The 25184-nt window shown below is 34.9% G+C and overlaps 1 protein-coding gene across 8 annotated transcripts in view; it reads right to left on the bottom strand.

Moving 5' to 3' along the window:
- LOC138696340 (DNA polymerase alpha catalytic subunit-like) overlaps positions 1 to 25184 on the bottom strand; it is a 575659-nt gene that overhangs the window by 456762 nt on the left and 93713 nt on the right. For 7 of the 8 annotated variants that reach the window (XM_069821156.1, XM_069821155.1, XM_069821153.1 and 4 more), the window contains exons 14-15: positions 16646 to 16780; positions 11718 to 11965 (exon numbers count right to left, since the gene is read on the bottom strand). The gene's annotated coding sequence lies outside the window, so the exon portion shown is untranslated. The remainder of the gene's footprint in view (positions 1 to 11717; positions 11966 to 16645; positions 16781 to 25184) is intronic. The other variant, XM_069821158.1, reaches the window with a different exon arrangement.

Below are 25184 nucleotides of genomic sequence, written 5' to 3'. Positions count from 1 at the left end.
TGAGGATCTCCAGTAACAGTCACCAAACTTCTACAGTATAGAAAAAAAATATAGATAAACGAGGTACTATGTTATGAAATACAAAATTTGAATGGACCATAGTTGTGTTCCAGGACTATAGTTATGGGATGACGGTATCTTATTTATGTACTTAATAGTGTACAGGGTCTTTCATAAGTAACGAGTCTATTGAAAAATTAATTATTTTGGATCATTTTTTGAAATGATGTTCATCCTCACGAGAAAAAACCCTTCCCTGTGCCGTACAGTCGATTTGGAAACAAACACCCTCTCCGCTTGCTGCCAGAGCTATTAAAATAATGAAAGAATGGTTAGCGTTTTAAAGCTTGATTAAAACAAATAAATGTAAAACCAGTTTCAATTGTTGACAAATTATGGTGTACAATTTTCAAACTATCTTCCATTCACTGAATGCACAAATGTAAGCGACATATCACCTCTTCATGGACTCCAGTGAGCATGTCATGCGTAACCATTTGTATCGTGTGTTCAATTCGTTCCATTAATTCAGGAACAGTGTGTGGCTTAGTCGCAAAGATAGATTCTTGATGAATCCCCAGAAAAAGAAGTCCCAGGGCAGTTAAATCAGGTGATCGCAGAGGCCAACAGACTGAGCCTGTTTGGCTGATCCACCTGCCTGGAAACACTTCGTCTACAGAGTAAATGCTTAATTTGAGCGATACTGTTTCCAAATTCAAACCAGGCAGCAATTTTTCTCATCTGCAATAATGTTAAGCAGCTGAGTGCCATTCTATCATTCCAGTCTATCACAACAATGTATATAGGCATGGCTGTGTGCCATTATCCTTGGCATATAGAAGGCCATGCTCCAGGTCATTTTAAGTTGGCATCAAATGCACATTACACAAGGATAAGTAGCTTCCTCTGGTGGCAGGGGGAGGGGGGTGTTTGTTTTCAAATCGACTGTACGGCATGGGAAGGGTTCTTTCTCGTCAGGATGAACATCATTTCAAAAAATTATCCAAAACAGTTGATTTTTCAATAGACTCGTTACTTATGAAAGACTCTGTATTTTGTAGTAGAAAGTCTATATATTTTTTAAGTTATGTTTTTTATAAGAAGAAGAACGCACTAACATGCATATTGTTGAGTGTTTAACTTTGCTATATTCTTTTATAGAAACAGACCAATTTCTGCATTTTGTTATGTGTTATCTGTCGCAATGTGATTCACATAAGAGTCATTCCACGTCAAATCGCACAAAATTGTACAAATTTTGACCTTCATATTTCTGATTGCGTTTATATTTTTTTTACCAACTCTATGGGTCTCATAAACCAACAAGTGTATTTTTATTTCCTCCAAAGTCCATATGTTTTTTAAATATTACATGTTAAAATTCGTTAAAAATGTCACACAATGCAACATTTAAAGCGTCATATTTCTGACAATATTGATGTTAAAATTTTTTTGAAAAATGCATTTAAAAGCTTAAAGTACTGTCTTTTATTAAATATTTACTAACTAATTTTAATATAATTATTTCAAATATTTTTTTATAATTCAATTTTTAAAACATATACATCAATGTGAAAGAGACCTATTAAAAATCTAAAAAAATTCCTACTAGGTGCACTGAAGTATTCTTAATAATTCCAGAAAAAATCAGAATGGGATCTCCAATAGTTTAATGGAAATTTAATTACTTATGACAGAATGTGTAGCGGTCGGCGCAGCAGCAGTGGATGGGAAGCGTTAAAGCGCGCTAAGAGGTTTATCGGCAATGGATAATTGACTGAACGTTACAACATTACACCCAGTACGGATCAAGTTACTCGAGGAAACACTGCTAATTTACTTATTATGATATCTTCAAATAATTGTAAATTATGCTTTTCAAATGTTTCTTTTCATTCACATTTTAAATTTTCATTCGCCTACCTTCTTTCTTGAAAGAAAATTGTTTTACTAAATCTTCAGTTTTTGACAACGGAATGAAAGAATATAATTTTAATGTACCAGTTATTGGTTTTAGATTATGGTATCTGGCCTGCAAATTTTCAGTGTGGTTTTTGTGCTTATTGAATGGACAAAATATAAATGACACGTTAGAAATGTTTTTTGTGACTAATCAAACAGTTTTTTTTTGTGTTGTTATAGGATCTTGTATAGGCTAACTCTCGTGGCAAGTCTTTTAACAGTATCTCCAATGCCAACACATGGACCTTTACCATGCGACATTGCAAAGAAGTGTCATTCAGCACTAATTCCATAATCGTCTTCATGTAAGCAATTATTTTTTAATTTTTTTTTTTTTTTTTTTTTTTTTTTTTTTTGTGAACTTGATCCATTGGAAAAGTAGATGATTTTTTCCATATCGTTGAATTCTTGCTTTAAGAAATTGATTGCTTCGGACTGAAAAAAGTGAAAGGGATCGGTGTCATGTTTCATAGTTTCTGAGATGACATTACTTTTGTAACGAATTTCTGTGTCTCCTTTGAAATATACTACGAAAGGATTTATTTATTTATTTATTTAAATATACAGAATAAAGAATATAATTACAAATAAGAGAAATAGAAATAAAATACTACTAGGTTCAAAAAGTTCCCGGAATTTTACTACCATTTTTCGTATTAATATATAACAAGGGATATTATACATTTGTTTTGTTGGTAACATTCATGATGTCATTTCCTTAAAGTTTGCTGATAATGGCAATTATTGGTTTTGAGTTGTAGGCAATTGTTTATCATAGTGTTTTGTTTGTTCGTCGCATTTTGTAATTATGTCCACAGAGCAAAGTACAAACATCAAGTTCTGTGTTTTGCTGGGGACATGATCAGTATGGCTGATGAAGATGGTGATTTCTTAAACAAAATGAAACTGGTGCTACTTGTACGACCCAGTCCCTAAACGACAGTCATCTGAGTGGAAATCGAAAACATCTCCTCGGAAGCAAAAATTTCCTAGGGACACTTCCAAAGGCAAAGTTATTTTAAATGTTATGTTTTATTTAACGACACTCGCAACTGCAGAGGTTATATCAGCATCGCCGGATGTGCCAGAATTTTGTCCCGCAGGAGTTCTTTCACATGCCAGTAAATCTACTGACATGCGCCTGTCGCATTTAAGCACACTTAAAGCAAAGTTATGTTGGAAGTTTTCTTCGGCTCTCAGGGTCTCATGCACCATGAGTTCATTCCAGAAGGTCGTACTGTAACGAAAGAATTGTACGTAGAAACCCTCCGTCGCCTCTGGGACGCAGTGATAAGGAAACGTCCAGAAAAGTGGGTAGAAAACAACTGGTTCCTTATGCATGACAATGCACCTGCTCATCGCGCAATTATTGTAAAGAATTTTCTTGCCAGGCACAACATAACTGCTTTGGATCACCCACCATACTCTCCTGATCTCTCACCACCTGATTACTTTCTGTTTCCCCGTCTGAAAAGTCATCTGAAAGGACGGAGATTCAATGCTGAAGAGGTTATCGCAAACGCGACGAGAGCACTAAGACGGGTTTCACAAAATGGCTTCCAGGCCTGCTTCCAGGAACTCTACACGCGTTGGCAAAAGTGTGTTGTTGCGGAAGGCAACTATTTTGAAGGGAATGCTGTAGAATAGTGTTTAAGGTACGTTGTTTCTATGATGCTAGCAAATTCCGGGAACTTTTTGAACCTAGTATGTAATACAATCAATATAAAAAAAGGAGATACAGTAGTATTAACAAAATTTGAGACTGAATGAGCAGCGCTCGTGTTCGGTCACAGTTCAGATATAATATTAATAGGCCTATAAGAGAATATAAAATAAAATAAAGTAGGAAGTAAAATTAAAATTGTACTGTATTGTGGCTTGGCATATGTTCCAATGCACACCTTGTATTGAATCTTGTATTACAAATGAATAATTTTCAGAAAAGTCTGCAATAACTATGTAATTTTCAGGCTGTACTTTCTTTGCATTCCGTCAAAAATAAAATATGGCTGACTTTTGAATGGATGATGATGCATCTTCTACATGAAAAACTTAACATGCTAGGGAGCCTTTTACTTTTGAAAATTTTCACGGGGGTATCGTTTTGTTGTACCTTTCTTTTCTTGATAGGGGATTCTATTGACATCAAACTCTTGTTTAATCCCTCAATATTACTGATTTCTAGCACTGTATCCATAGAACTGCTAGAAGAAATACTGGGATAATCAGTTTCTCTGTCTGCACTTTCATTTGATTCATGTTTATTAATATCACAAGAACTACCTGCTTCACATATAATTTCACCTGACCTATGCGGAAATTGATTGATTTTTACGGAACAAATCACATATTTGCACACTCAAAGACTCCTTTAAATTGAGCTTTATCAATAAGCCGCGACTTACGCGTCTTAGTGTACTTTTCTTTTTAAAAGCGTGATTAGGAAGGTAAATGGATTTAAACACTTGTTATATATTACGCGATCTTTACCATCACTCATGTTGTATAGAAGTCACATCACTGCGCGAAATTCAAACCCAAACTGATTATTTTTCTCTCATGCCATCTGTTTACTGCCTTACCCAGTCTTGCTATCATCAAACACTTGGCTATATTACAGTATAAACTGTGAAGGGCTTCCCCCTGAGCTGACAATAATAAAATAATTTTATGGGCTGAGAGGCCGTGGTCTATTAGTTGGTTTTAAACCAGACGTTTCGTCTGCAACTGCGGCAGACATCTTCAGTGGAGTGGTATCCGAGGTCGCAAGACTCTTCTCGGCGTACCTGAGGCAACTGATCCTGTGTCTGGTTGTGCGGGCGTATTTATAGTGCGGCTCGCGGGCCGAGGCCTGTTGTCGCTGCAGTCCGCGCCGCTTTGTTCGCTGCTCCCGTCCTTTTGTTGTAGTGCCACCACTACAACAAAAGGACGGAACCCAGAACGGGAGCAGCGAACAAAGCGGCGCGGACCGCAGCGACAACAAGCCTCGGCCCGCGAGCCACACTATAAATACGCCCGCACAACCAGACACAGGATCAGTTGCCTCAGGTACGCCGAGAAGAGTCTTGCGACCTCGGATACCACTCCACTGAAGATGTCTGCCGCAGTTGCAGACGAAACGTCTGGTATAAAACCAACTAATAGACCACGGCCTCTCAGTCCGGAAAATGAATCTACATATAGACTCCGGCCGTGAAAGCCTATACTGCAAAAATAATTTTAGATAAGATATTTACTGTTCCTTAAGGTACTAATCATTTGATGATTAGTATGGTGACATCAGATGCAACGGGAAATTTCCACGGGCAGCCTTCTAGCCTATGGCTGCAAGCAGTTCATTAGCTGGGCATCGCGAGCGGCCTCCGGAAAATAAATTGTTACAAATGTATGAGTGCCGATCCCATATTTATAAATGCAGTAGTTTACAGATAATACATCAGCGAACAAGTCTATATTTTTTTCAGATTTTTAACTTGGCTATTTAATATAGTAATTTTGCTTTGAAAACGAAATAATTAAAAAAATAGGCCAAATTTTAAATTTATTTGTGATAGGCCTAAAATAATAAAAAGTGTTGTATTTCGTCTTTCAAATGCGCCAAACCGCAAATCTCAATTATATGTAGACACAAAGTTCCAAGCGAGTTTATGTAACAGTGCGCGCATAATTTGCGTAACTTCAAATATTCATAACTACACAAATAATTAATAATTGTGAAAATAAAAAAATACGGGTCTCCTTATTTGATGTCTGGAATTCATGAAAAAAAATTCGACCATTTCCGAGAAGGTCGTGTTTTATTGCTGTGCGATTTGACGTGGAATGACTCATAAAGAACACACAGTCATCATCAGGTGTATAATAACAGGTTGTCTTTTATATTTTGTGGTGGTAACCATGAACTGCCAAGCTTGTAAGTATGTGTCGTAGATCTTAATTTGGTTGTGTCCATTCTCTATCCATCATATCACCCATGCAGTAGAAGTCTGGCCATATCTCTTCTCTTTTCAGGTGACTTTCTAGTAGATGGTCTGATGAGTTGAAGGTAGAGGGTGGTGAGAGTCGCATCCTCAGGTCTTCAAGGAGAAAAGTTTCCTTGGCCAGTTCGTAAATCGCCGGGAAAGTGTAGCCTACATTTCGAGAAACCAAGGTTTCACTTGCTGAATAGTGATTAGGCCTTTGAGACTTAGTTATACTAATTAATTCTAGTCCGTAACTGATTATCAGTATAGAGACAATTTTGAAATAGAAAAGTACAGTAGCAGTGTCCAATGAAAGCATGTGATAGTCTTTATTTCGAATATAGCTTCTGTTGCAACTGCAGTTCTATCCTGTATATGAATGCAGCATGACGTTGTTGTTGGTTGCAGGGTGATCCCTAAGTACTTGAAGGAGTTGACAATCTCAAGTTGTTGACACTAGCGCATTATTGAGTTCTCTTTTGCAAGTCGGTCTCCTTTTCTAAAGACCATCTGGACTGTCTTTCTTTCATTAATGCATAAATTATTTTTGTCTGTCAAAGCATTCAAGGTTCTTTAAAGATCTTGTTTATGTGGCTATATAAGATTCATATCATCTGTGTACATAAGCAAAGTTGTTTTCTCCGAATTTCGCTAAATTATGTTTTTGAACACTACATTTCATTGTTCTACATGCGCTATTAGCATTGAAGCGGAAGGGGTACTGGACTGTCGGGTTTCAAGGTTGCAGGCATAATTATCATATTCCTGTTCTGATTGCCTTCATACGTTGGCGAGAAATAACAATATAATAATATGATCACTTGGAGCTGTATTGTCGTTTATTTTTGCATTATCTTTACTGCAATATTAAAAACTGGGAAATTTCTTGTTGAATTAATGTTCTTCCTTTCTGTAAAGAAGCTTACATTTTCACTTAAAAAATTAACAACTGGTTCTATGAACTACGACAAATTTAACAGCGGTTCAGGCAAACCAGCTGAATGACATAAATGTGTGTCATCCATCTTGTAACCCTTAAAATAAAATACAATTCATAAGTACAGCTCCAAGTGATCATATTATTATATTGTTATTTCTCGCCAAAGTATGTGACCTAAAGGGACCAAAGTTGAAATTATGCTTCCGAATTGCTAACTCTACTTTTCTCAAAGGTCAAATGACTTTATTGTCAAATGCCTGGCATTAGAAAACAACAACAACTTTTCTCACTTTCTATTTACGGTCTTCAACATGGTTTTTTTTTTTTTTTTTTTTTTTTTAACCTTCCAGTGGTTGCATACAGATTATCACTCCACTGAGAATTATTCATATGGTTTTCCCGCGTACCTGTCATCCCAGTTTCTTCCCAATTTTCATAGCTTTCAACAAAAGACTTCTCATTATTGCCACAAATTTTAAGCTCTGAACTCGCATTTGCTTATCAGTTCTTAACAGTTGAGTAACAATGAACTATTGTAGAAATTTATAAATATAGTTTACTAACTTACTATCACAGAAATCTAATAAAACATAAATCTAATAGACATGAATATCATACTCGACGACAAAAGTCTACTTTCCCATTAACTGAGCCTAAATGTCATACAAGTACAGCACTTAAACATGGTGCTAGTTTCGGTCCCAAGACTTTATAATAAAATTACAAACCATTTTCCAAATTTGAAATATTTTAAAACTGAACCTTTTAAAAAAGAAATTTATAAAATTATTCATGATATACAATATTAACAAATGTATGTATTTTTATCTTTTCATTTCTGTCGATTATATTCATGTTTTTATTGAATACCACTGGCTTCTGTCCGATTGTCAATTTATATTAAATGTGTTTTTTTTTCTCTTTTTTCCTTTCTTCTTCTTCTTCTTCTTCTTCTTTTTTTTTTTTTGCACTTGTTTGAATCAAGTTGATTAGGCCTACTGTATTTATTTACACTGCAAGTGGGCAAGCACCAGGTGGCAGTGGTATATACAATATTAACAATACACAATAAAATGATAAGCAATACACAATAAAATTTACAATACACAATACAATTTTACAACACATATACAATTTTATACACAATACAATAAGAATACAAAATACAATTTAACACAATAATAATAAAACATAAAATAAAATACCTAATTTTACAATACAACCTACATAATTATGTATAGGTCCTACATAAGTTTCAATAGTCTTTCACTTTACTCTCATCTCATTCCCTGTAGTGGCACTATGACGCATTTCACTGACACTTTAGCACACATTTCACTGACACTCTGTAACACATTTCACTGACACTATAGAACACATTTCATTGACGCTATAAATTATCACTGATCGGAACTGTTCACTGCACTATAAAACCATAACTTCACTGACTCACCTCGCTTCACTGATACAACAGTTCAAATAAGTCAAATAATTACATCCTTATGCATACTTATAAACAGAACTACATTTAAACTAAACATTTCTAGTCTAAGGCCCTCTTAAAAGATATTTTTAAATAATTTACAATTCAAACCAAGGAAGTAAGCTCGTCAGGCTAGATAAATACATGTCACCTTAAAAAAATTAAATGTTGAATGTCACCTTAATTTTAATTTTCACTTTAGACACAACTTTTTAAATTATTCTTGAATCTCCTTAAGGAAGGACAGCCCTCAAAGACCGCTGCAGGTAGGTCATTCCAATCATTTATAGTTCTATTTAAAAATGAGAATTTACCTATATCCGTTTTCTGTTTCCTACATTTGATTTTAAAATCATGATCGTTCCTACCATAGTACGTTGGCTTTCTAACCGAGCCGTTATGTCTACCTATGCTTTCTGACCTAGATGTGCTCTATACAATGATGTTATTCTAGTTTTCCTACGTCTGTTTTCCAAAGTTTCCCATTTAAGTTCTTTTATCGTATCGTTTCCATCTTCTCTTTTACCTTTAACAAATTTAGCTGCCCTATACTGGATTCTTTCTAAGGAATTTATCTGATATATTCTATAGGGATCCCAACACGTAGTTCCGTATTCCATTAACTGTCTTTGTAAAGTTTATGTTCTATTATTGGCTAAGACCACATCGTACACGAGCGTGGCTGTTACGGTAGTGGCTAGAAACATTTTTGTTTTATAATTTTAATTTGTATTCACGTTGCCTACTAGCTAGCTAAATAAAGTAAAGAGTCCGCAGCGGCCTGTAATGTCAGTTAAAACTGCAGCAGTTACTACTGTCACAATTAGTTCTAGCTAATCTGTATAAGTTAGTAGGTATGCTTGTAATTCTATTGGCTAATCTAATCTTATACAATACAATACATTACATACATATTTATATTATGATTCCCATGTGTTGCTGCGACAAAGATGAAACTCGAGCAGCATGTAAAAATATTTTGGCTACATGGGTGCGAGCAATATCTTACAAAGCGTCTTGTCTCTCACGTCCACATAGTTAAGACTCTAATGATTGAATGATTTCGCACATCATTTTTTTTTAAGATATATTTTTTCCACAAAAATATTTGTCCATAATTTCTTTATGACTGTAAATAAATTTAAACCCTTTTATTTGCTTGTGGAGTGCCAGTCCACAGCGACTACTATGTGACAGTAACTTACAGCAACTACTGTAGGGTTAAAGTGAGGGGTTGATCAGTCCTCTACACAACGTCTATATTTTCCTTATTGGTCATTCGAGCTTTATGGTTTCGAAAACTGAATTTAGAAAAAGACTCGATTATGAAAGACTGAATTGACAGAAGTATCATTCCTAAGAGCAGTAATAAACTACAAATACTGGACAAGGAAAGAACGTAGGCTTAGATACAACAACCACAAATCCACAGTAAGAACTGATGATGATACTTTCCATTTCGAACTCAACGTCAATTTTTATCTTTAGTAGGTATCTCATCATTTAATTTTCACAATTTCTGAACTTAATCTTCTATTAAATCCACGATCTTTTTTTCGTTTTCTTTCAACATTCACGTTAGTGTATGCTTGTTCACAGTCTGACAAACACTAAAGTAAATTAAAATTGAAGTTAAACTGAAAACATTACACATTTTAATACATATCGCCAGAGTTAATTTTCGTTACTCAATTAGTACATCACTCTGTGATTGTTTTTTTTATTCGGGAAATGAGTTAAGCAAAAAAAAAAAAAAAAAATGAAAGAATTGGGCTGGCTTGAATAATTGCAACTGTGCTGTAACTCAACATTCTACTTGGAATACAACTCTTTTAATAAAAAAGGTTTTAATAAGTAGGTACTTCTAGAGTGACCAGAAGCCTTCTTTTGTCCGGACATACTCTCCTTTTTAGGCCTTTGTCCGGGGTCCAGGCGGATTTAAAAAAAAATCGAGAAATGTCCTCCTTTTCGTAACTTGTATGCCTGATATTTTGAAAGTATCTGATTTGACCCTTTTCTCAAGTAATTTGCCTGTAGGTGGCAGCAGCGACAGAATATACTCTTTGCCAATGATCATAACACTCTTTGCTCCTATTTGTTATGCTCGTTGTTTTCATATGTAGCTAACTGTAAAATCATTTTATATTATCAAGTTTTGTCATAAGTATCTTAGAGCACTCTGGTTAAAAAAGTAACATACCGATATGCGAAAATGTCACATGTTATGTTTCCAAAATAAGCTATTCAATTATAGTTCCATTGACTTTCATATGTAGCTAACTGTAAAAACATTATTATTAATTTTTTCATAATTATGTTGTAATGAAATAGATATTAATATACTTCTAAGTATGATATAAGCCTAAATCTGTACTGTAAATATTTTGTAATAAAATAGATACTGACATAATAAGTACCGGTATAATAAGTGTAAGTCTAAATACATATTTTCTGTTCTCTTTTTTTTCAAATAATGTCCTCCTTTCCGAACCTTTGAGGTTAAATAGTAAAAAAGACAGATAAATTTATAATAAATAATAATAACACTGATACTGTTCAAGAATTTAAATATTTGGGTAGTATAATTGACAAGGATTGTGGAGCCTTTGAGGATGTAAAGAACCGAATAAAAATGCAAATAGTGCATTTGTCCAGTTGTACCCAATATGGAAATCTTATATTATATCTCGATTTACAAAAATTAAAATCTTTAACAGTAATGTGAAATCAGCCTTATTATATGGCTGTGAGACATGACAAACAAGTAAAATTATAGAAAATAAACTGCAAACATTTGTTAATAGATGTTTACGAAGAATCTTAAAAATTAGATGGTCAGATATAATCACAAACTCAGAACTATGGAAGATAACAAATCAGAACGAAATCACAATAGAAATCAAAAGACGAAAGTGGAATTGGATAGGGCACACAATCAGGAAAGAAAAAGGAGCAGTAGAAAGAATGGCTTTGCATTGGAACCCCCAGGGTAGTAGAACAAGAGGAAGGCCAAAAAATACATGGAAGAGAACAGCTTTGGAGGAAATTGCTAGGGAGGGGAAAACATGGAGTGAAGTGAAGAAGTTGGCTACAAATAGGGTCCGATGGAGGCACTTTGTGAATGCCCTGTGCTCCTCATGAGGAGATACAGGAGTTTGATTGATTTGATTGATTTTGAACCTTTGTGCCATCTTTTTTATCGATGTGAATTTGGTCCCCCCTAGGTACTTCGGTATTTAAATGAAGTGAATGATTATCAAAATTAATGTGTTTGAGAATATCGGAATTCAGGAGGGTCTATACAGTCCACATCTGGAGGCATCAGAATGTGGGTATCTATGTTTCAGTAGTGGTAACAAATGATACTCACACATAGTGGGAATCTTGTTCTGCAGCTATTTGCATTATGTGATAAAAAGTCGAATACTTCTCAGCTGTCACACTGATGGTGAAATTCTGTCACGTTTGTTCCAACCCATAACGTATATGTCACAGTTGCAAGGTCATCTCCTTTAGGATATTGTCGAGGAGTCGTGCCTTCCACTGTCAAATTTGAATCCGCACTTGCCACAGCAGTAGGAGGAAGTGTTGTTGCTGTAGACGGCTGGAGTTTAGCTACTGGAAGAGCAAAGATTTATCAAACGTGAGTGTTGTTTTGACTTTCCCTGAGTTAAACATTTTGGTTATTTGTACAGTTTTGTTTCTACATTACATATAATACGTATAGTCTACCTAAAGAATTATAAACATAAAATATGCAAACTAATAAAGGAAGAGAAATGAATAAAGTATAGAATAATAAATAAATACCACTCCGAAGACGGCCAGGTTGATAACCTCAACCTGTCCACAATTTTGTGTTGGCAGAACTATTAATATATGAAAAATACTCTAATTTCTAGATGAAAATTTTCTGACAGGACTAGGGAATGTCTCAGAACAAATGAAGACTATAATTTTATAGTGAAAATGACAAATAAAATGGTATGTAGATCTTTAAAGTCATTTTTGACATTTCATTTTGTTCTTGGAACAAAAGTCAAATCGTGTTTCTAGAGTTAATTGCCACTGTCTAAGCTATACAACTGAGTATAATAAAATATGATTACACATATTTCTTCTCCAAATTCAATATTATTGATGATTTTTACTACCATTCTACCATACTTAAATAATTTCATTTTTTTTTTCCTTCCTTTTCATTGCAATCTGTTTTATACTGTTCCAGTCTATTTCGACAGTAAGTTAACATGGAGCAACCATTTAAATATATTTCTGAAAAAGCTCGTAAAAGATTCTCCCTTCTAAAAAGACTAGTAGGAAAGGAATGGGGATGCTCTAGAAATACTTTGAACACTACATCCAAATGTTTGTACAGCCAGTGCTGACATACTGCGGAGAAATTTTAATTACTTCACCTTTCATAAACGAAATAGAACGTGTTCAAAACCAAGCTCTCAAGCTCATTAGTGGTGGAATCAAAACAACTCCAACAGATTCTATGAGATACTTCACTAACATTAACAGCATCAAAATGACAATAGAAGAAAAAGCACTGATTCAAAATAAAAAAACTTATCAGATTACCAGGAAACAATTGGCATTCATACATTCCTCTCTGTAGATTAAAAACCCAAAGAAGTTTCATATCCATGGTTCAAGAATTAAAACAGAAAATCAACATCCTGAATTTAAAAGAAAAATTACAAGGTGCAGGTGCAGGTGTTACGTGCTTTCTCTTCTCACTTTATAGATCTCTTGGATATGGAACAACAAGTTTTGATGGAGAAATCATTGCAATAAGTGAAAGTCTCAGAAATCTTCTATGCCACATCTCTATTAAATATAGAATATAATCTAAATTTAACAGAAGAAATACTGAAATCAGAAGTAAACAATGAAATACTGAAACAATTGTCTTTAGAGACAATTAATATTAGGTACCCTCCACAAAACTGGCTTCATTTATACACCGACGGATCCTTGATCTCCAGAGAACAAGGTGCCGGTGCAGGTGTTACGTGCTGTCTCTTCTCACTTTATAGATCACTTGGATATGGAACAACATGTTTTGATGGTGAAATCATTGCAATAAGTGAATGTCTCAGGAATCTTCTTTGCCACATCAATAAATTTAGGAATGCAGTTATATTGTCAGACTCCAAAGCAGCTATTCTATCAATCGTCTCTGAACACACACCTTCATCTCAAACAGCAGAAATAACTAAAATGCTCTCTCAATTAATATCACTCAATAAAAGAATTGTATTCCAATGGATACCATCCCATTGTGGAATCCTGGGAAACGAGAATGTGGATGCTTTAGCAAAGAAGGGCAGCACTGCTACTTACAGACCTGTTACTAAATCTACGTATTACTCTGTGAAGAGATTTATTAAATCTACATACTTAGACTTCAAAAAAACAAAATTTGATAACACAATCCCAAGGGAAAAAATGGAGCTCTCTGCATCAAAATCCACAGTTAATTCCTGATTTACCACGAAAATCGTCTGTAGCTGCATTTAGATTGGCAACAGGCCATGATTGTTTGGCTAAACACCTGCATAGAATTGGAATATATCAGTCCCTTAACTGCCCATTGTGCAACTCAAACCAAGAAATGGATTCGGAACACCTCAAAATCTGTGCTTCATTGGCTGGTCATGATAATATCTTTGAAAAATATTAGAGTGCAAGAGGTCAAATGATTTTATTGTCAAACGCCTTGCATTAGAAAACAACAACAACATGAATAAATTTAAGAATGCAGTTATATTGTCGGATTCCAAAGCAGCTATTCTAACAATAGTCTCTAAACACACACCTTCATCTCAAACAGCAGAAATAACTAAAATGCTCTCTCAATTAATAACACTCAATAAAAGAATTGTACATCTTGATTACACAACTTTTAACACTGTATCACTTCGAAATATGTATGATAAGACTTTCTTGTGTTAAATTTTAATGTACCTTGTTAACATGTTTCGACCTATTTTGGATCATCTTCAGAACTGGTCGTTGTTGGTCCTGGTGCCTCTTGTTTCCTGTGAGGGTGCGTTCGTAGTGTAGAGTCAAAGAGTGTATGTGTTTTGAAATTGAGTTGTGTGTTGAGAATATCGTTGGGGTGTGTTTTCGTGTGTCTGTATATTTCATATTGTTCTAGTGTGTTGAGTTTCTGGCTTTTTGTTTGGATGTGCAATATTTCCATGTCTGTGTTGATGCCTCTGTAGGTGTGGTTGGCATTTGTGATGTGTTCTGCATATGTGAAAGTGTTTTGTAATTTTGTTATGGCTGTGATGTGTTCTTTGTAACGTGTTTGAAATGATCTGCCTGTCTGTCCTATGTAGAAGTTGTTGCAGGTGTTACATTTGAGTTTGTATACGCCTGTGTGGTTGTATTTGTTTGTTTGTGTTGTTTGTGTGTTGAGATGTTTTTGTAGAGTGTTATTTGTTCTGTATGCGATGTTGTAATTTAATTTCTTGAATGAGGTTGCAATTTTATGTGTGTTTTTGTTTTCGTATGTTAGTGTGATGTATTTTTTGTGTTCTTGTGTTTGTGTTGTATTCTTCTGTTTTTTGTGGTTTTGTTTTGTCTTACGTATTATGTTGTCTATTATGTTGGGGTTGTATCCATTTTCTTGTGCTATGTATTTGATTGTGTTTAGTTCTTCGTTGTAATCCTGTTGGTTCATTGGTATGTTGAGTAGTCTGTGTACCATTGTTCGGAATGCAGCTTGTTTGTGTTGTGTGGGGTGGTTGGATGTGTTGTGTACGTGTGTTGTTGTTGTGGGTTTTCTGTATACTTTGAATGTGTGTTTGTTGTCTATTTTTGTTATTGTGATGTCTAGAAAATTTATGGATTTGTTGTTTTCAATTTCTAATGTGTAGAACACAAGAAGTCTTATCATACATATTCCAAAAAGAATTGTATTCCAATGGATACCATCCCATTGTGGAATCCTGGGAAATGAGAATGTGGATGCTTTAGCAAAGAACGGCAGCACTGCTACTTACAGACCTGTCACTAAATCTACGTGTTATTCTGTGAAAAGATTTATTAAATCTACACACTTAGACTTCAACAAACAAAATTTGATAACACAATCTCAAGGGAAAAAATGAAACTCTCTGCATCATAATCCACAGTTAATTTCCGATTTACCACGCAAATCATCTGTAGCTGCATTTAAATTGGCAACAGGCCATGACTGTTTGGCCAAACGCCTGCATAGAATTGGTATATATCTGTCCCCTAACCGCCCATTGTGCAATTCAAATCAAGAAATAGATTCAGAACACCCCAAAATCTGTGTTTCAGTGGCTGACCATGACAATATCTTTGAAAAATATTGGAGTGCAAGAGGTGAAATGACTTTATTGTCAAACGCCTAGCATTACAAAACAACAACAACATAATTATATGAAACAACAAGTCAAAGTCAGGATAGGAGAAGAAATGTCTGAAGAAAGTGAAATAGGGAGAGGAGTATGACAAGGATGCCCTTTATCACCTATCTGTTCAACATCTACTTGGAGAATTTGGTAAAGAACTGTTTTCAGAACATAGGAGGGGTGATAGTAGGAGAAAGAAGAATAAAGTGCATAAAATTTGCTGATAATATGTCGTTGTTAGTAAAAGAGGAGACGATACTAAGGGATATGCTACTGGAGCTAACTGACAACTGTGAGCAGTATGAGATGAAGATAAATGCAAACAAGATGAAGACCATGGTTGTCGGAAGAAAAATAAAGAAAACTTGTGAAATTGATTTGTTCATTAATCATCAATAAATTTAAATGAAATTAAAATTTGAAAGCAAAGTCGGCATGGGTTAAAGCCATGCAATTAAGTAAAAATTTTACATAAGAGGAACTGTGATAAAACAAAATTAGGGGACGTTTGATACATAAAAAAAAAAAATTCCCATATAAGGGAAACCGTAATGTAGAGCTTCTCACTTAATGGTTGATGTAAAACGATATTAATTAAGACATTAAAACAACGATTGAAATTCCTGAACTATTTACTATTGTTCACAGGATGAACTTAGCAATGCTTAGGCTACTTTATGTTCGTCATGTCAAAGATCAACCTGTGTTCATTATCATAACATTACCAGTGTTAGAGATACAAGTTAGTACCTAGGCCTAGCCTATTATATATGAATATAATTTTATTGATTTCATACCGGTACCCATTTGCGGCTGATCTATTTGATTCTATATTTCTTGAATCCTTTCATTTTCTTGTGCTTGTAAACACTTGACTGTTACACTTAAATGTTACACTTACCACTAGCGGTGAAAGTTCCTGCAGAATTACCACTACCACAATTGAGGTCTCTAACAGAGCTGAGTCGTCGTGGTCCCAAGCCAAGCACAACTTCAGTGGTTGTAAACACATCTCCAAACGAACCATCAGGAAATCCTACACATACAACCCAAAAACCAAAAAATCAACAGAACAACAAAATAATAGAAGTGCACGGCACATGTTACAACAGGGAAGCAGAGAACAAAGAGTGCGCTCTGGTGGTCTGGCTGTGAAGCTTAACATTTGAAATTTTGAACGTGATATTGGTTGTTTTGTTGATCAAATTATAAAGACTGTTAAAGATGAATGTTATTATTTTTGTGTGTTTGTTACATAATTAAGTTAATAAGTAAAAATTAAAAAAAAGAAGTATAAATAAAATATTTCTTAAATATTTTTAAATAAAATAAAATAGTTGTCCTGATGAAATTTTCACATATTTTCTTGATTAATAACATAAACATACAAACAACTTATGAAATAGTCATCAGGCTCTCGTCTCAAAAGAAATATAGCTGCTATTTTGTTGTTCTGTGTGGCTTTCTGTTGCCTACGAGATATATCTCGTATACAATGGTGTTTCCCAATAGCTGCTGGTTTCCCACATGCTATATATATAATTTGACCTGGTAATGGAAATTACGGTAAAACAGCTGAATGGATTTTAATAAATGACTCCTCATTTTGAAGCTTGGAACCCAAAGTTTTTCGGAAAAATAGTAGTTTTCAGTGAAATGTCAATTTTCCTACATCATTTTCCTTTTTTCCAAAATCTATCTTTCGTCAGTTTTGAGAACTAATTAATTGCATTCATGGCCGACTTGATGTTCGCTTCCTTAAGCGAAGCGAGCATCAAGTCGGCCATGTTGCATTTCAGAATAAAACAAAACACACACTACAATAAACAATAGGCTATTACACGAAGGCCATGACCTACAGGATTGCTGACAGAGTTCAGACGGCTCAGATTCTTTCCCATCATAATGCCAATATGTCGATCTTCATTTGTGCAATGTTTTCATAGTGTATAAAAAATAATTTACAGGTCTGATTCTCTAGTCTGTAGTTTTCAGAGTACAGCTGTGTAATGGATATTAAGAACTACAAAACTTAAGAATGTTTGATGACATTATTACCATTAAAAATGAAATATTATTATAGTTAATGCAACACATAATGCTATACTGATATATGAAAGTGAAACCTTTTGGGGCTTTATGTAAGTAGACGCAGAGGAAGAATATTTTATATTAGATCTTCATTTCTATAATTTACTGAGTAACGGCTATAGGCCTATATAACCTTATGTTACTGAAAACTATAAAACTTACGTAAGGTAACAATACTGTTATTAAAAATGAAATACTTTTACAATTATTAATCAAGTGGTGTGGGTCCTTTTCATATATGTAATGGCAGTGTGATATAGATATTTATATGTCTGATTCTCTAACTTTCCTTGGTAGTAATTGAGTCATGATTCCTATTTTTGCTGCATCTTTAAACTATATCACAATTAATTTCATATTTCTTTGGTTTAATTGATTAGATTTGTGATCGCTGCCAAGCATATTTTGTTGTAGGGAAAATAGCATTCCATTTCACTTCTTGCAACCGTGATGAGTAAGTTTATTTCCCGCAAGCAGCAATGAATGAAACACTGAAACTGCTAACGATTTATGACGGACAATTTTATTTAGGGCGCATATAAGATTCTACAACTCTGACATATCATTCGCCATTTTCCACATCTCAGCAATAAATTCCTCACATCAGTCTATATTACAGAAAATATACGAAATAACATTCATTGCTACACAAATTAATCCAGCAGTATTTGATAGATCAGTATTGTCTGGAAGAAACGCAAAAAATTACAATTCATAAGAAAAGACCAAAAGGTATTACTTATTTATAAAATAAGAGGCCTACAAGATTTTGTAGACTCTTGATCACCTCAGCAAGATCTCTTAGTGGGAAAAAGTGATTCTGCCCTCTACAGTTCAGGGTAGTTCACGAAACATGCAGCAGCTATACCAAGATGCTAAGTCTTTTGTTCAAAGCATGACAAACCTTACATTTTCTTAACTGTCACATACAATCCACAATGACCCGAAATAGCTACTGCATTACTCCCACATGAAAAACCCACTGATCATCCTGACATTGTTACTAGCGATTTTGCATTGAAACTCAAGAACTGAAGACGGATAGGTTCAAGGAAAAGTATTTGGCAAAAAAAAAAAAAAACATTCAGAGGGAGTATGTATCACTATTATGGAAGCAAATAACTATCAAAATGTCTGGTATTCTTCATTGAAAATAAATCTGAACAATTTTTATTTGAACTTTTCATGGACTTAGTTTGCAGCAATTGCTGCACAAGCCACTAGTACAATCAGAAAATTTATGTTTAGCACTTCTGGTGATCAGGCAACAAAACAACAGCCTGCAAAGTCTTGCTACCGGAAACTCCTCTCTCAGTTTCACGCCCTGGTAATCATTCATTCATTTTTACTTCATTCACAGTATGATTCACAGTATTCGGCAAGTCACCGCTGTGATTCTATCTCCTAATATAGTCCTGTGTGACGTGACATCACTGTGCGTCTGATTACATATTGGTACTCATCTCCTCTATTCTTGTACTTATGGACAGAGACGGCCTTTCTAATTTGGAAATGCCAATTTTGTTATCTAGGCCTATAGCTAGTAAAACAATTCTGAGTTATAAGAGAAAAGCAAAAGCAGAGTTTTCATAACTTGATTAAAACAATTTCATCTATATTATAATACCAGTTGACTAAAAAGTTCCAAGACACCATTCTATTTCGAAGATGGAAGGGAAAATTAAAGATCTGACCAGCTCACGAAAGGATGAATGACAGAGCCAACTTCTTCTGGGTATTTCCAGAACATGGCCACCATCTTAGATCAATGTGACATTTTTTCTTAATTTGAAGGTTGTCATGTGGCATAGCAGATAAGGCCAAAATTTTCTCAGGAATTCATTGTCATAATCAGATTTGAAATATGTGTTGTGGTTCAAAAGTAATTAACACAGAAATTTGAAATTACTGGTGATATTTCAGAACATAGTACGAAATGGAAATATACAAATAGGAAATTTATCCTTTGAAGAGGTGAAAAAATTCAAATATTTTCGAGCAACAGTAACAAATATAAATGACACTTGCGAGAAAATTAAACATAGAATAAATATGGGAAATACCTGTTATTATTTGGTTGAGAAGTTTTTGTCATCCAGTCTGCTCTCAAAAGAGCGGAAAGTTAGAATTTATAAAACAGTTACAGTGAAACTGCCTAGAGTCGACCTGGGGGTCTAGATTCGACCACTGTGTACACTTTCTAATTTCATGTGTTTATTCCAATAGAATTGCCTACTAGCCGCCACTGCTTGCTTCCAGCTGACTGATAACACTTCCCCTTTCAATCTCGCAAGGTAATGCCAAACATATTGTGCATTCTTGATTATGTAAAATTCAATGTTGCCAATAGCAAAAATATTAACAAAAAGTACTCTGTCTATCTTTTAACAATTTAGCCTTGTTTAACTGAAATGCAATACAAAATAACTGTATTTCTGTAATCAGAATTTTAAGCTTAACAACATATTACAACAAAAAATATTTTTCCATATTATTGAGAGATGTCAGAAGTTGAAGTTGTATTCCAGTACAGAGTCGACCATGCAGGCCTGTGGAATTTACCCATTCGAGCCACAAAGAGTCCTTAATAAACTACCATAATCTGGTATGACAGAGTCTCCAGAATCTCAGTACACACCAGCACTGGTGGGAGAAGTGGTCATTAAAGTGCTCCAGGGCATGAGATATGAAAAATAATTGGCTGCCAAGAAAAGGAAAAGGAAAATTGAAATTGAACCAGGAAAATGTATTGCGAGTATCAGGTATCAGTAGGCCTACTGAAGGTGGAACATCTCAGTCAAATGAAGATATCTCTCATTCTGTGTCAACTGAGGAGACCAGAAAAAGAGAAGCTAAGAAAACCACCAAGAAAAGAAAACAGAGAGGATACCAGGAGTCCAGTGATAGTGATGAAGATGGACGACATTCCACTAAAGATTCGTCAGATGAGTGGGTTGAAGAGGAATATAACAATGATAATGACAATTTCGATGACCCTAAATCAGGGGATCAGCTTTTAGTGAAGTTCCCAACTAAAAAGACAATTAAATTTTATGTCGGTTGCATTGAGGAACTGGTTCCAGGAGAAGGACTTGAACTTCGTTTTGTTAGAAATTGGGGTGGATTCCAGTTCAAATATCCTGAGGTGAAGGATGTGAGTCTTATTGACTATGTTCAGGTAGAAAGAAAACTAAGTGCTCCTGTTCCTATGGAGAAAAAGGAATTCTTAAAATTTGGTGTTGATTTTCAGGGTTATGATATTAATTAGGAGATGGAAACTGTATTTCCTGTATTTTTCAGGGCTATTTTATTAATTAGTACATTAATAATGTGATAATGTTGAGTGTAGTTTGACGTAATTTTATGTCTGCTAATTAATTAAATATTTTCTATTAAATTTAGGAGCATTAACCTATTTAATGTATGCACATTAAAATAACTATATTAAAGTTCGCATTTTCCTATCCCAAATAACTTAAAAATAAAAAAATAATAAAGTAAATAACAATAAAAGCATCCAAAAGAAGGTCGATTTCGACCGCTGACCGCAATGACAGCACACATTAATTTACATGTATATTTAATATGGTGGTCGACTTAACACCATGTACAGGGTTGAGTCGACCGGCGTTTAAAATTTGTTTTCCTCAGTGACCATTGAAGTTCATATAATGAAAATAACAGAAAACAATCTCTGAGTTGTATGCTATAACATACCATTTTCAGTGAAATAGTAGATCGCTTTCTCTGTGAAGTAGTGGTAAAAGTACGAAAAAAAGCAGTCGACTCTAGACGGTTTGACGGTATATTACCGGTTGTTCTCTATGGTTGTGAAACTTGAACTCTCACTTTGAGAGAGGAGCAGTGGATAAGGGTGTTTGAGAATAAGGTGCTTAGGAAAATATTTTGGGCTAAGAGGAATTAAGTTACAGGAGAATGGAGAAAGTTACACAACGCAGAACTGCACGCATTGTATTCTTCACCTGACATAATTAGGAACATTAAATCCAGACGTTTGAGATGGACAGGGCATGTAGCACGTATGGGCAAATCCAGAAATGTATATAGAGTGTTAGTTGGGAAGCCGGAGGGGAAAAGACCTTTGGGGAAGCTGAGACATAGATGGCAGGATAATATTAAAGTAGATTTGAGGGAGGTGGAATATGATGGTAGGGATTGGATTAATCTTGCTTAGGATAGGGACCAACCGCATGTGAGGGCAGCAATGAACATCTGGATTCTCTAAAAGCCATAAGCAGTAGTAAGTAGTTTCAGTAAACTGGAGATGACATTGACAAAAGAGGAGAGGATTGAGGTGATTCTGATGTTTGGGGAAAGCAGCTGCAGTATCATAGCCGCAAATTTCAATGTCCAGAAAGATTGCCAATTTCACACAACACTATCACATCCCTGATATCTAAATTTAGAGCAACAGGGACTGTTCAAGACAAGCCAAATAGCAGTTGGCTGAAAACCTCAACCTTGGTCTTGCAGAATTCGACATGTCTATCGGATTCATTCTCTGATAGTTTCTGCAGCATCTGGACCTTGAACAGGTTCCATTTATTGGTATGAAGAATCCACACAATCCACACACTAATTGATACCACTTTCTGCCGAAAGATTTCAAGTGCTGCATTTTGGATTATTGGTAAACGAGGCCAAGACTAGTGTTGAGGTTCTCTCATCATTTGCTGTTTTTGACCAACTTCTACTTGGCTTCTTTTGAACAGTTCCAGTTGCTCTAAATTTGAAATTGGTGGTCTTTCTGGATATCGGTTGTTGAAATCTACAGATATGATATGGTATCTGCGTTCTTCAGATACCAGGACAACCTTATCTCCTTCTCTTTCATCAATACTGTAACCAGTAATTTCAAATTTCTGTGCTAATAACTTTTGAACCGTAGAACATAACTTAATATGTCAGATCTGATTACAGCAATGAATTCCATTTTAGTCTCATTTGATATGCGTCATGACCCCCTTCCCATTTAAAATATGTGACCTTGCTCTAAGATGGCGGCCACAATCCAACAATACCAGCAAAAGTTAGCATCTACACCTATTCTTTCATGAGGTACTCAAAGATTTTACATTTTTCCTTCTGTCTCCTCGGACATAATATTGAGAAATAAGTGTTCAAATGAAACCTTGAACTAGCTAGAGCCCGATCGCAATCTCGTGGCACCAACATGCATAAGCTTCTTTCTGAGGCTTCGGAGTGGAGGGTTCTGTGTGTATGGGCGACTGCTTACTCATAGAGCATACTGTTCAAACACCCCTCAGCAAGACTCTTGGTGAGTCCATGTAAGTAGTTGCGAATTCGTCATTCACGCAGTTGCCACAAGTTTACAATCAGGCTCTACATTAACGAGCTTTTTTAAAAGAAAAGTAATAGTTGTGAAGTTAAAAAAATATACAATTATGAAGAGTACAGTGAACTCCAAAAAAAAAAAAAAATCTTTGCTTTAATAAAGACTAGGAGAAAGAAAATTTGACTGCTTGAAATTCCATTATTGTATTCTATCGTATTGTATCATAATGAAATGAGTAAACAACTACAACAATGGACAATTTTATGCAATAATCCTTTGGCGGATGCCCTCAATAACTTCTGGTGTGCGAACTGAAGTAACACTTTATCTTTTCACATTTTGAATAGATCTTATAGTCACTTTTTTTACCAAACCCTCTATTGCTCTCTTTGCCGGTTGTCCTCTATCCAGAAAACTTGGCCCTGAAAATTTCGTAGGTTTCCTTAATCGAACCTATTCTCACATAAGCTTCCACAATTTCCACTCTTTCGAGTAAATCATTTTGCAGAATGCGAACAGACAGTGTAATTCGACTAATAACTATTGATGAAATGCTGCCAGGAAGAATGCCAACAATCGATTATTGTATAAAATTGTCTATTATTGTAGCCGTTTATTCATTTCGTTATGATAGAGTAGACGCAAAAAGAGCTTGCCACGGAAAGCTGTGCAAACTTTCGGAAACGTTCAGGTGCACTCGACCTCGCTTCGATTCGAATGACAAACTGTCGACAGTTCTCAGTCGTCTGTTAGCTTGATGTTTCAAGTGAGATTTATCACAGCATGTGTAACATAACGTAAACCTTATTGCAGGGCAACTAATAACATAACATTGTTGAAAATACAGAAGCACGAATTTTTTACACATAAAATCACTGAATGAAATGACAAAGATGTTATAAGAAATATATAATTGTTGAAAATACAGAAGCACGCATTTTCTACATATAAAATTACTGAATGAAATGACAAAGATGTTGTAAAAAATATATAATCTTTGAAAATACAGAAGCACGAATTTTTTTACATATAAAATCACTGAATGAAATGACAAAGATGTTATAAGAAATATGTAATCGTGTAATAAATTGATATTTGATGTTGTAATAAAACACTAAAACTATGTGATGTTCCGATAACTAGGGTACTAGGGTCGATTTATTTTAATCTGTATATACTCCTTATGTTACGAGCAAAGCCTGTTTCGTTTTTCATAAATTTATAAACTTTATAAATAATTCCCTAGTTTGACTGTGTAACGTTTTATTAGCACTTCCTAATTTAGAGCGAAATGGGGGCATTGTTAAGTGCATAGAATGTTATACACAACTCTGTTATTTAACAAACACACTTTGAACTATATAAAACTCCTGATATCAGGGATAAAATGCAGAATATGTAACGCACACACTGGCTTCTACCCGCTCTGCACAATACACTCCACGATACGAACAGCTCAAGACCGCACTTTCGAATGCGCCCTGTAATCAGCATTAGGTGATTCATAGCAGCCCTGTAACGAGCATGGCGGCACAAGGACCGAATACTGTTCTCTGCGCATCAGTCAAATGGGCAAGCTTTTTTTGCGCTTTCTCTACGATAGAATACAATAATGGAATTTCAACCAGTGAAAATATCACATTCTCATTCAAACGGAAGGTGGGCTACTTTTATCTACCCCACTCAGTATTTATTTTCAATTATTCTACATTTACAATGATACAATGCATTACCAAAACAAAACATTGAGTTATAAGGAAGCAATACCATTATTAACGAAGTCTGAAGTAATTACAATTTTTCATACTGTCAAATATGGTCAGTTTTCTAATAACGAAATCTAATTTGTCAAAATAAACTATACATAAGCATGTTTCCACAGTGTAATAATGATGCTAAATAGTTTGTTGTAGGGTTAAAGTCATATTGCTTTTCAAAATATACTCCGTCACTTCTCACAGAATCTTGTCATACAAGCTCTGAAGAAATCAGGATGTTCTTATGTTTCTTCAGTTCTATCTAATGTAGGCAA

The sequence above is a fragment of the Periplaneta americana genome, chromosome 3 (genome assembly GCF_040183065.1).
Source record: "Periplaneta americana isolate PAMFEO1 chromosome 3, P.americana_PAMFEO1_priV1, whole genome shotgun sequence".
NCBI lineage: Eukaryota > Metazoa > Arthropoda > Insecta > Blattodea > Blattidae > Periplaneta > Periplaneta americana.
The sequence above is the reverse complement of the archived record's forward strand: the minus strand, read 5'-3'. Positions and strand labels throughout refer to the sequence as shown.